Genomic DNA, 13,874 nt, shown 5'->3' on the forward strand with positions numbered 1-13,874 from the left:
CTGCTCCTATGATGCTGCTTGGCCTGCTGTGTTCATCCAGCCCTGCATCTCATTATATAGCAAACAGCTTGATTAAAAGATAAAGTTTAGTTCAACTGCTCATATGAAAAAAAACCTCAACATTAAATAAAATCTGATTGTTACTGATAAAATCTTTGGAAACATAGTTAGAAAGAGAATATCTTGGCTCAGACTGACTATACATCTCTAAACATAAAAATAAGTGGAAAAGTAAGTATTTGCCTAATAGGATAAAGATTGAATAGAGATATTTAGTTGCAGAAGATCAAGCATACATCTCAAAGTGTCACTTAATAAAACGCTCAACAAAGCACAGTACATCCACAAACATTAATCTACCACTAGATTTGTAGCTGAACTACATAGACCACCTATAATTAGTGGGACATTGTTATTATGAAACTGTTGAGGAGATAGAGATGTCCTGAGATACAACAGATCAACAAATCCCTAAATCTTTCAACATTACACATAAATACTTATCTTAAAATACATTGTAATATGATATCATTTTCAGTGTTAGCATTTTAACATAATTGGTCAGTGGCTTACAGAATTCTCCACATATAAACTCTGCAAAGCAAGTTCAGAAAAAGCATTTGCAGTAATATATACAACTCTATCCTCTGGCATCAAACACTCCTAATTTCAGCGCATGATTGGATTGGAGCAACAACATTAAATATTTTTCCAATACATGACTCGTGACGTAGTAGTGGGATCCTCACCTCTAGGCCAGAAGACCCGAATTCAAATCCCACCTGCTCCAGACATGTGTCACAACATGTCTGAGCAGGTTAATTTGTATCTGTGGGACGGTAAATTGAATTGCAATCCCAAAACAGCCCTGTCGGTCATGTATTCCACCTTGGCATTGAGTCACCAAAGCTGATCAGGCAAATTTTTACTGAAGGACTTGATGGAAATTGTGGATGCATCAGTCATTACCTCCCAATTCTCTCTAGGTAACAGTGTGATGACAGAGGACTGAAAATTTGCAAACGTCACAAATCCATGTTCAGAAAAAAAGGTATAATCACAGAATTGTTACATTACAGAAGGAGACATGCAGCCTGTCACGATTGTGCCAGATCTATCCCCTAGCTCTAATCTCCCATCTTTGTCCATATCCCCGCACACTGTTCATATCAAAATAATAATCCATTGCCCTCTTCAGTGCCTCAATTGACCCTGCTGCCACCACACCAGACGAAGATAAACCCATTAACTACAGGCCATCAATCTTAACCTCTGTGAAACACAAGCTTTTAGAAATAATAATTCAGGATAAAATTTGAACTAAACAATCAATTAGGCAAATTTAGATTTAAAAAGAGTGAACATAAATTTGATAAGGTGGTGGAATGAGTGAACATTTGTACATGAAATTTACTGCAGAGATCTGTGACCCAATTTGAGAGGAAAAACGAGGAGCTGCAACACGAAATTCAAAATCAGATGCAGAAGCCAAGAAATCTGGAGGTATATGTTCCCATTTCTTTGAAGATGGTGGGTCAGTTTGGAGAATTTTGATGTAAGACTCACCAAATCCTGGGCTCTATAAATAAAGAAAGCACAGAAGGAGATGGTGAACCTTTATAAACGATTGGCTCGGCCTCAGCTAAAATAGTGTGATCAATAGTGGGTACTTAAGAATGAGGTGATACAGAGTATTCAGAAAAGATGTATAAGGATGGCTCCAGAGATGAGAAACCGGAAATAAGAATAGCTTGGAAAAGCTCGGGTCATTCTTCAGAAAGAAGGGAAGATTGACCGTAGAAATAGTAGAGGTATTTCAAATCATAAGAGCATCTAAACAAAGTGGACAGGAAGAATTAGCAGATAGTGGTTTAACACGAGGGTGGTGCATGTATGGTACGAGCTGAGGTCTGTTTCCGTGCTGTATGACTCCATGGAGAGCAAAATAACCAAAAGCAACACTTTCTAAAAAAATATATAGCAGGTGATTAAGACCTACAGTGCACCGCATGAGAAGCAGATTCAAGTGTAGCTTTTAATCAGGCTTGGATAATTATCTGAACAGATACTAAAGATATGACTGGCCAAATGACAACTTATTTCTATGCTACAACCATTTATAATTCAATGAATTCAAATGTAAACTATTTACATGAAACATTACACCTCTCACCAGCAATGCAGTATGTCCCGAGAAGGGATGGAGAGAAAGGAAAGTTCAGTATATTACATGATTGTGTCTAACTTGGACTGGCAGATTTTATCATCCAGATGAACATTTACCAAAAAAAGTTGACAAAAAGTGTCCAAGCCATAAGAGTAATACATTTTGGCATATGCATACACTTAAAGTAACAACCTATGTCAACAATTCCATCCAAACTATAAAGCAATTCAAGATTCAGAACGGTCTGTATATTAGTACCAAATTTCTTGAGTACGGCAAGCACATTTTCAACTCCTAAACTCTTGTCAGAATTTCAGCCATCTCGGGGGCTACCCAGAAATGAACCAGCTGATCTCAGTCATTCTAAAGAGAATTTTCGAATGTTTGAAGCACTCAACCCTATTCTTTTAAAAATTGTAGCATGTTTATCCATTGAGTCCATGACCGTGTAAAGGTAAAATGCAACTTTAATTTTTTCAACAGATTCTGGCCTTGGCCAATTATCTCTTCCTGTCTTTACCATATGGAGAAATCAAACATGGCACAGCCATGGGAGCCCAATCTACCAGCAAACTAAACAGCTGCAGGAGAAAGCCAAGGCCTTGAAAAACCTGAAACAGTCTTTTACCTTGAAATAGATCTCATCTCCAACCTCATGGTAGTCTTTCAGTTCATACAACTGCAATTTAAACTAGGGCAAGGAGAGGATATTGATGAGGATGAGCAGGTTGAAATTCATGGTCTTTTCATTGCCCCACAGTAGCCGCATGATGCCCTGTTTAATGGAGGAAGATGGCTTAACCCTTCCCCCTGCTTGTTGATGCTGTTGCTGGTGACTCCCAACAGCCATGTTGTTAGCCATCTTGCTGCTGCTCACTACCACTTCAGGAGAAAAGATCTCTCAACATCAATGTGCCATTGTTCTTGGAAAGGATTATTGGCATACACAAACTCTGACAGTATTTAAACATGCATAACCTACCACCTGATGGCTTTAGTAACAGAATGTAATTTGAAAAAAAACATTTCCAAATGTTCACAAATACCACTCACCAAATTAGACGTGTATTCTGTCAAGTGATGTGGGTCTCCTCCAGAATTGCCCGGGCACAGAAAGCACTCCATGGGACACTGTGTGGTAGCTTGGTTTCCATGATACTATCACTAACACCCCCACACCACCCCATCCTGTGTGTGCGAGTGGGCAGAATGTTGTGGTCAGCTGGTCAATGGATAGCTCCCTTGTGGCCCAGTAACCACCTCTGACTCAAAGTCAGATGCACAGTTAGCCATCACAGAGTAAGGAGCAACACATCTTGATGCCAAGAAGCCAGCTTTGACCTGTATGACCCGCTGAGCAGGATTCCACACCGGCTGGGCATCGAGGCAGTGGAATCTCGATCAGCTCAGACACCTCAGAGTTGAAGCCAGGCAGCTGCAGAGTAAAGTGTGTGCAGTCCCTGATACCTTGTGGGTGTCTGTACTCTTCAGCAAGCTGCAAACTCGCTCTGCCCACTTCCCCCTGCCCAGAGAGGGTTATAGATATTCCACTGCCTTTACATAGAGTCCCAGTGAACTCCATTACACAACAGTAAATAGCAAATGTTTCGGGAATGAGTTGGCCCATGCCAGACATAGAATAATGTCATCCTGACTCTGCTCTGAGGATGACATTGTAGTTGCAGCTGGTGGAACATTTCACTGAGGATGGCTCAGTAGTTAGCACTGCTATGTCACAGCTCCAGGAACCTGGGTTCAATTCCACCCTTGGGTGCCTGCCTGTGGGGAGTTTGCACTTGCTCTCTGCGTCTGTGTGGGTTTCCTCTGGGTGCTCCGGTTTCCTCCCACAGTCCAAAGATGTGCAGGTTAGGTGTATTGGCCATACTATATTACCCATAGTGTCCAGGCATGTGCAGGCTAGGTGGGTTAGCCATGGGAAATACAGGGTTACGGGGATGGGAATGGATCTGGGTAGGATGCTAGTCCGAGGGCTGTTGTAGACTCTATGGGTCAAATGGCCTGCTTACTCACTGTAGGGATTCTATGAATTCTATGGCTTGATGTCTAAACTAATGACTAGCTTGCTGCCAGGCAGCCTGTGGAATATGGCCAACACATGTGAGGGCCCCCCTCTTCCAGCAGCTTGTGCTGTCACCCTCTGCTCATTCACCCTGTCGTACTGTGAGCCCTGGCTTTTGGCTGTGGACCAGGTCAGGACTGTTGGATGCACCTGCTCCAATGTCTGGGAGCAAGTGGTTTACCAAAACCCTTCATCTCGAGCCACACCACCTTCAGGAAATGTTAGCAACTTTAAAGAACTCCGGAATCCCCCAAACATTTCAACAATCAAAGCAACAGGCAGGAGAGACTTATCAGTAACTGAGTGAATATTCCCTACTTTAGGAAAGATGTTATTAATCTTGAGATATTCAGAAAAGATTTACAAGGATGTTGCTGGGGTCAGAGGGTCTGAGCTGTAAGGAGAGTTGAATAGGCTGGGACTATGTTCCCTGGAGCGTCAGAGGCTGAGGGTTGACCTTATAGAGTTTATAAAATCTGAGGGGCATGGATAGGGCAAATAGCCAAGGTCTATTTTACAGGATAGGGTAGTCCAAAACTAGAGGGCATTGGTTTAAGGTGAGAGGGGAAAGATTTATAAGGGTTCAGTTTTAATTTAAGATTTAAAGGGGACCTAAGGGGTAACTTTTTCACACAGAAGGTGGTGCATGTACGGAATGAGCCACCAGAGGAAGTGGTGGAGGTGGATACAATTACAACATTGAAAAGGAATCTGGATGGATACATGAGTAGGGAGGGTTTGGAGGGATATGGGCCAAATGCTGGCAAATAGGACTGGATCAGCTTAGGATATTTGGTTGGCATGGATGGGTTGGACAGTTTCTGTGTAACTCTAAAGGGAATGGTTGTGGTAAGGACAGAAAGTGGAAAGAATTCCTAGATGATTTTCCCCAGCAGTGTGTTTCCAGTCCAAAGGGAAAAGAGGAATTGCAAGAGTCCAGGGAATGAGATGGACTAAGTGTCTGTGGGGGAACATTTCGAATGAGCACTGTCCCGTATCATAAGGACAGAGTTAATGAACAATGAGTAAGAATAATTAACTGGGATAAGCCAACTTCAATGGAGTAAGAATGGATCTTATCCAGTTAGATGGGAACCAAAAGTTAGCAGGACAAGTGATAACTGAACAATGGGTATTACATGATAAGATACTTTGGGCACAGTCGACATACGTAGACAGATCATGCACAGAGTTCCTTGCATAACAAAAGAAATTAGGATGAAGAAAGTGTGCTAATGATTGATGCCAGGTAGGAAATGCAACTGAGAACCAGGATGAATATATGAAGTTCAAAGAGGAGGTGAAAAGCAAATAACGGAAGCAAAGAGGGAGTATGTAAAGAGACTGGCAGCCAACAGAGAAAGGAAACATAAAGTCTTCTCTGGACATATAAACAGTGAAAGGTGGTAAAAAGAGGACTGGGACTGAATAGGGACCAAAAAGGCAATTTACACCTGGAGGCAGGGGCATAGAACACAGAACATAGAACATAGAACATAGAACATAGAACATAGAACATAGAACAGTACAGCACAGTACAGGCCCTTCGGCCCACGATGTTGTGCCGAATTTTTACCCTAATCCTAAGGTCTATCTAACCTATCTAACTTATATTATCATCCATATGCCTATCTAATAGCCGCTTAAATGCCCCGAATGAGGCCGACTCCACTACCCTCTCCGGCAATGCATTCCACACCCCTTCCACTCTCTGAGTAAAGAACCTACCTCTGACGTCTCCCCGATATCTACCTTCATTCATTTTAAAACTATGCCCCCTCATACTAGCTACCTCCACCCTAGGAAAAAGTCTCTGGCTGTCTACTGTATCTACACCTCTGATCATTTTGTACACCTCTATCAAGTCACCTCTCATCCTTCGTCGTTCTAAAGAGAAAAGCCCGAGCTCTCTCAACTTTTCCTCAGAAGACTTTCCCTCCATTCCAGGCAACATCCTGGTAAATCTCCGCTGCACCTTTTCCAACGCCTCCACATCTTTCCTGTAATGAGGTGACCAGAACTAGACACAATACTCCAGATGTGGCCGAACCAGGCTTTTGTATAGCTGGAGCATAACTTCACGGCTCTTGAACTCAATCCCTCTATTACTGAAAGCTAACACACCATACGCCTTCTTAACAACTCTATCCACCTGGGTGGCAGCTTTCAGGGAACTGTGAACATGAACCCCAAGATCCCTCTGCTCCTCCACACTGCCAAGAATCTTTCCGTGAAACCTGTATTCTGCTTTCAAGTTTGTCCTTCCAAAATGAATCACCTCACACTTTTCAGGGTTAAACTCCATCTGCCACTTCTCAGCCCAGCTCTGCATTTTATCAATGTCCCTTTGTAACCTAGAACAGCCCTCCGCACTGTCCACAACGTGACCCACCTTCGTATCATCCGCGAACTTGCTAATCCACCATTCCACTCCTTCGTCCAAATCATTTACAAAAATCACAAATAGAAGAGGACCCAGGACAGATCCTTGTGGCACACCACTCATAACTGAGCACCATGTTGAATATTTTCCGTCCACTACCACCCTTTGTCTTCTAAGGGTCAGCCAATTCTGAATCCAATCTGCCACATTTCCCCCTAACCCATGCTTCCTTACCTTCTGCATGAGCCTACCATGGGGAATCTTATCAAACACCTTACTTAAATCCATGTATACCACATCCACTGTTCTACCTTCATCCATGTGTTTGCTCACCTTATTGAAAGAATTCAATAAGGTTTGTGACGCATGATCTACCCCTCACAAATCCATGCTGACTATCACAAATCAAACTGTGCCTTTCCAAGTGATCACAGATCCTATCTCTCAGAGCCCTTTCCAATAATTTGCCCACCACTGACGTAAGACTAACTGGCCTGTAATTTCCGGGGTTATCCCTACTCCCTTTTTTGAACAAGGGAATAACATTTGCCTCTCTCCAATCTTCCGGCACTATACCCGTGGACAGTGAGGACAAAAAGATTATTGCCAAAGGCCCTGCAATCTCTTCCCTCGCTTCCCATAGAATCCTCGGATAAATCCCATCAGGCCCGGGGGACTTATCTATCTTCAACTTCCTCAGAATTCCCAGCACATCTTCTTTACTAACATCGACCTCCTCTAGCCGACCAGCCTGTTTCACACTGTCCTCCTTTACAACTAGGTCCCTCTCAGTTGTGAATACTGAGGAAAAGTACTCATTAAGGACCTCTCCTATCTCTTTAGGCTCTGTGCACAAATTCCCTTTACAATCGTTGATCGGCCCTACCCTTTCTCTGGTCATTCTCTTATTCCTCACGTACATGTAAAAAGCCTTGGAGTTTTCCTTGATCCTATCTACCAAGGTTTTCTCATGCCCCCTTATAGCTCTTATAAGCCCTTTCTTCAGCTCCTTCCTGGATAACTTGTATCCCTCTAGAGCCTTTTCCGATCCTTGTTTCCTAAACCTTATATAAGCATCCTTCTTCCTCTTAACCAGTTGTTCGACCTCTCTTGAGAACCAAGGCTCCCTCACTCGACCGCATCTTCCCTGCCTGCTGGAGAAAAACATTTTGAGCGCACGCACTATGCATTCCTTAAACAATCTCCACATTTCAATCGTGCTCTTCCCTGACAGCATCTGTTCCCAATTTATGTTACCCAGTTCTTGCCTAACAGAATTGTAATTACCCTTCCCCCAATTATAAACTTTACCCTGTATGTATGTACCTAACCTTTTCCATGACTATTGTAAAAGTAACAGAGTTATGATCGCTACCGCCAAAATGCTCTCCTACCAACAGGTCTAACACTTGGCCCGGTTCATTGTCAAGCATCAAATCCAAAGTGGCCTCTCCTTGTGTTGATCTATCTACATACTGTGTCAGGAATCCTTCCTGACCGCACTGGACAAAATCCGTTCCATCTAAACTATTACAACTAAAATGTTTCCAATCAATATGGAAAGTTGAAGTCACCCATGACTACAACCCTGTGACTTCTGCACCTTTCCAGTATCCGCCTCCCAATCCACTCCTCTACTTCTCTATAACTGTTAGGGGGTCTGTAAAAAATCCCCAACAAAGTGACTGCTCCTTTCTTATTCTGGACCTCAACCTAAACTGATTCTGTAGACATATCATTCTCAAACTGCCTTTCAGTAGCTGCTATACTAGCCCTGACTACCAATGCCACTCCCCCACCTCTTTTTCCACCCTCCCTATTTCTTTTAAAGCATCTAAATCCTGGAACTTCCAACAACCATTCATCTCCCTAAGTTACCCAAGTTTCTGTAATGGCCACAACATCGTAGTTCCAAGTACTGACCCATGCTCTAAATTCATCCGCCTTATTTCTGATACTTCTAGCATTGAAGTATACACACCTCAAACCATCTCTGTGTCCACAATTTCGCTCCATCGACCGCATTTCTTTATAAACAACCTCACTCCCTGTTGTGACTGTCGGAAGGCCGAATACTTCATCCTCTGAATTATAAATCTGGTTCCCCATCCCCTGCCAAACTAGTTTAAACCATCCCGTACAGCTCCAGCAAACCTCCCTCCCAGGATACTTGTGCCCTTCCGGTTCAGGTGCAACCCGTCCTTACTGTACAGGTCTCACCTTCCCCAGAATGTGCTCCAATTATCCACATAATGGAAGCCCTCCCTCCTACACCAGCCCTATAGCCACGTATTTAGCTGCACTCTCTCCCTATTTCTTACCTCGTTATCACGTGGCACCGGTAGTAATCCAGAGATAACTACCCTGTTTGTCCTGGACTTCAGCTTCCAACCTAACTTCCTGTACTCGTTTTTCACATTCTTAGTCCTTTTCCTACCTGCTGGTTGCTCACCCTTCCCCTTAAGGATCTTGAAGACACGATCCGAGACATCACGGACCCTGGCACCCGGGAGGCAACGTACCATCCGTTCATCTCGTTCGCGTCCACAGAACTGCCTGTCTGTGCCTCTTACTATCAAATCCCCCACTACAGTTGCTCTCCTATTCTCCCCCCTTTCCTTCTGTGCCACAGGGTCAGGCTCAGTGCCAGAGACCTGTCCGCTATGGCCTTCCCCTGGTAGGTTGTTCCCCCCCCACAACAGTATCCAAAACAGTATACTTATTATTGACGGGAACGGCCACAGGGGATCCCTGCACTGTCTGCCTATTCCCTTTCCCCTTCCTGACAGTCACCCAGCTACCTTTTTCCTGCACCTTGGGTGTGACCACCTCCCTATAAGTCCTCTCTATCACACCCTCAGCCTCCCGAATGATCCGGAGTGCATCCAGCTCCAGCTCCAGTTCCTTAACACGGTTTGTGAGGGTGCACTTCTCGCAGGTGAAGTCAGAGGGGACACCAGCAGTGACCCTTACCTCCCACATCCTGCAAGAGGAGCATGCAACTGCCCTAGCTTCCATTCCCTCTACTCTAGATTTCCAGAAGAATAAAAAAAAGCCATACCTTACCGACCCTCCACACAGTCTTTCTTTTTGGTTAGAGGAGGAGGATGGATGGGAGACACAACACGTGTAGTGTTTTGAGTTTAGCCAATGCCCGAATATATCAGTTCCTTCCTGGCTCGCGTTCTCTCCACACACCCGCCACTGAAAACAAGAAGGCCTCTGCGTGGCTGAGGATTCAAGTAAATACTTTGCATCTGTCCTTACTGAGTGAGAAGCTGCTACCTAGGTCATAGAGGAAGAATACATAATTCAGATACTTGAAGGGTTTAGAATTGAGAAGGAGGAGGTATTGATTAGCTACAACTTGAGAGAAGGAGCCACACCTGGTTGAGATGCATCTTAGGACACAAAGGGAACAGAGATGGAAATTAGAAGGCACTGACCATAATTTTTCAATCCTCCTTGTGGTCGGGAGAGGTGCCAGAGGATGGGAGAATTGCAAACATTGTGCCATTTGTCGCAGTCTCCTGGCTGCTAAAACACAGATAGAATGCTAACTTGGCCAAACAGCAACGGATGCTGGGTACATTGGCCAAGTAAAACTCTGAAATCACAAAATTCACACATCAGACACAACAGGCAGGTGCTAATGACATTAGCATAATGTAAAGGGCAGCAGTTGTCCTGGACAGACATACACCCAACAACTTATCCACCAAACAAAGGAGGGCCCAGACAGAAAGGCACTAGGTAGGAGCAAATTACTGCAGATACTGGAATCTGTACTGAAACTAAAATAATGCTGCAGATCACAGCAGGTCAGGCAGCTCTCATAGACAGAAGGCAAACTAGCATTTCAAGTCTAGATGACTCTTCATCAGAGCTGAAGTGAAGTATGGATGGGGCAGGAATCATTCCCTCTAGGACACCCTAGTCCATTCCTTGACCACCCACACCAACCTCCTTCCCGCGGCATCTTCCCATGTAACCCAGAAGGTTCAACACCTACCCCTTCGCCTCCTCCCTACTCACTATCCAAGGGCCTAAGCAGTCTTTCCAGGTGAGGTACTGGAGCATTGCCGGACTGTACCTCCTCCAGTCTTGTGTTTTGCACTCACTGCACCCAATGTGGCCTACTCTTCACTGGAGAAACCAAACACAGACTGGGTGATTGTTGTGCAGAACACCTCCTGTCTGTGCGCAAGCTGCCTTCTTGACCCACAATGCCATTTGGTAGGGAATTCCAGGATTTTGACTCAGTAACAGTGAAAGAAAAGCGATATATTTCCAATTCAGGGTGGTGAGTGGTAGGTGGCAGTGGTCCCACACATCTGCTGCTTTTGCCCTTCTCTATGGCAGCAGTGTGGGTTTGGAAGGTGGTGTCTAAGGATCTTTGGCAAATTTCTGCAGTGCATCTCATATAGAGTACACACTGCTGCTACTGAGCATCATGGTGGAGGGATTGAATATTTATGAATGTGGGGTGAATCAACAGGGCTGCTTTATCCTAAATGATGTTAGGCTTTTTGAGTGTTGTTGCAGCTGCACCCATCCAGGCAAGTGGGGAGTATTTCATCACACTCCTGACTTGTGCCTTGTAAATGGAAAACAGGCTTTGGGTAGTCAGAAGGTGAGTTACTTACTGCAGTATTCCTAGCCTCTGATCCATTGCACATATATGGCTATTCCAGTTCAGTTTATGGTCAATGGTAACTTCCAGGATGTTGATAGTGCATTGAATGTTAAGGGAAGATGGTTAGATTTTCTCATGTTGGAGATCGTCATTGCCTGGCACTTGTGTGATGAGGTCATCTTTCTGTTGCCAAAATCATAATGTATCAGTGCAGTCACATCCTGACAAGACGACCCCCCACCTCCACGCCCCCGCCCCCCCACCTTTTTGAACTTCGATGTTAACCACATATTGTTCGTAAATAACTTTAATCAAGAATTCAAGCAGGTCATCAAGGCCTTCAAAATGTCCCCAGTCCGACTTTTCTGTTCCTCAGTGAGGTCTTGGGTGCCATACAGCATGTAGCACATTTTCCCCATCACTGTTAACAAAGTTGCTACTCTTGTTCAGGTTTTCTGTTTAACTTTGTGGTTATCTCAGAATTTTGTATTGAGACTGGAAGACATTCCAATTCTGTCTGAAATCACCTGTTGTTCAGACAGGAGTAGGAGCTAGAAAATTCAATTCTATCCTGACTCACCCGATGTTGCGGACTGAATTGTTTTTATTGTTCTCTGGTATTTCTTAACTGATACTCTACAGTTCTCAACATGCAGACAATTCTGGCTGAGCTCTTCCAGGCTGGCTTTAACATCAAAATTAGGATCAGGAGTAGGTCATTCAGCCTTTCTTGCTTGTTCCACCATTCAATGTAATCATGGCTGATCCTCTATCTCAATGTTGTATTCTTCCTTTCTTCTCATATCCCTTGATACCTTTAATATCTAAACAAAACTATCTTTTTCTTGAGTATATTCAGTGGCTTGGCTTCTACAGCCTTCTGAGGTAGACAGAACTCTACAGGTTCACTCCCATTTGAGTGAAGAAAGTACTTCCCATCTCAGTCACAAATGGTCTACCCTGTATTCTGAGACTGTTGTCCCCTGGCTATAGACTCCCCAACTATGGAAAACATTCCCTTTGCATCTAGTCTGTCCAGCCCTGTTAGAATTTAATACTTTTCAATAGATTCCCTCTCATCCTGCCAAACTCTAGTGAATATAGGCCCAGTCAAACCAACATCTCCGCATGGGACAATCCTGCCATCCCCAATATCAGCTGAATGAACTTCTTCTGCTCTCCCTCTGTGGCAAGTATAGCCTGTTGTTTGTTAGGGAGACCGAAACTGCATTCAATACGCCTGGTGTGGTCGCAGCAAGGTTCTGTATAACTGCAGTAAGGCATCCTTACTTCTGAACTCAAATCCTCTTGCAATGAAGGCTAACATGAAGGCTTGCTACAGCTGCCTGTCTATCTTCATTGACTAGTGTACAAGGAAGAACTTATCCCTTTGCATATCCACATTTCCTCACCATTTAAATAACACTTTTCCTTCCTGTTTCTCACACCAAAGTAGATAACTTCACATTTAGCCACCCTATACTGCATTTTTCATGTGTTTGCCCATTCACCCAACTTGTCTAAATCACCATGAAGCCTCCTTGCTACTTACAATCCTACCCAGTTTTGTGTCATCAACAAACCTATAGAGTCATACAGAACAAAAACAGACCCTGTGGTCCAAATCGTCCATGCCAACCAGGTTTCCCAAACTAAACTAGCTCCATTTTCCTGCATTTGGTCCATATCCCGCTAAACCTTTCCAATTCATGTAACTATCCAAATGTCTTTTAAATATTGTTACCCTGTACCTGCATCTATGACTTCCTCTGGCAGTTCATTCCACATACACAGCTCTGTGTGAAAAAATTGCCCTCCCAGGTCACTTTTAAGTCTTTCTCCTCTCACCTTAAAAATACACCCCCTAGTTTTTGAACTCCACCACCCTAGAGAAAGGACCATTGCTATTCACCTTATCTATGCCCCTCAATATGGTCACCCCTCAACCTCCCACACTCCAGTGAAAAAAATCCCAGCCTATCCAACTCTCCAGTCCCATCAACATCCTTGTAAATCTTTTCTGCACCCTCTCCAGTTTAATAATATCCTTCCTTATAGCAGGATGACCAGAATGCACACGGTATTCCAAAAGTGCCCTCACCAATGTCCTGTATATCCTCAACATGACACCCTAACTCCTGTACTCAAAGGTCTGAGCAATGAAGGCAAGCATGCTAAACCCCTTCTTAATCATCTTGTCTACCTGTGATGCAAATTTCATATAATTATATACCAGAATCCCTAGATCTCTCTGTTCTACGATACTACCTATCATTAATTGTATAAGTCCTGAGATAGTAGGAACTGCTGATGCTGGAGAATCTGAGATAACACGGTGTAGAGCTGGATGAACACAGCAGGCCAAGCAGCATCAGAGGAGCAGGAAAGCTGACATTTCGGGTCGAGACCCTTCTTCAGAAATGGGGGAGGGGAAGGGGATTCTGAAATAAATAGGGAGAGAGGGGGAGGCGGATAGAAGGTGGATAAAGGAGAAGATAGGTGGAAAGGAGACAGACAGGTCAAAGAGGCTGGGTTGGAGCCAGTAAAGGTGAATGTAGGTGGGGAGTTAGGGAGGGGATAGGTCGGTCCAGGGAGGATGGACAGGTCA

Source organism: Rhincodon typus, chromosome 24, assembly GCF_021869965.1.
Source record: "Rhincodon typus isolate 14 chromosome 24, sRhiTyp1.1, whole genome shotgun sequence".
In the NCBI taxonomy this organism is placed as follows: Eukaryota; Metazoa; Chordata; class Chondrichthyes; order Orectolobiformes; family Rhincodontidae; genus Rhincodon; species Rhincodon typus.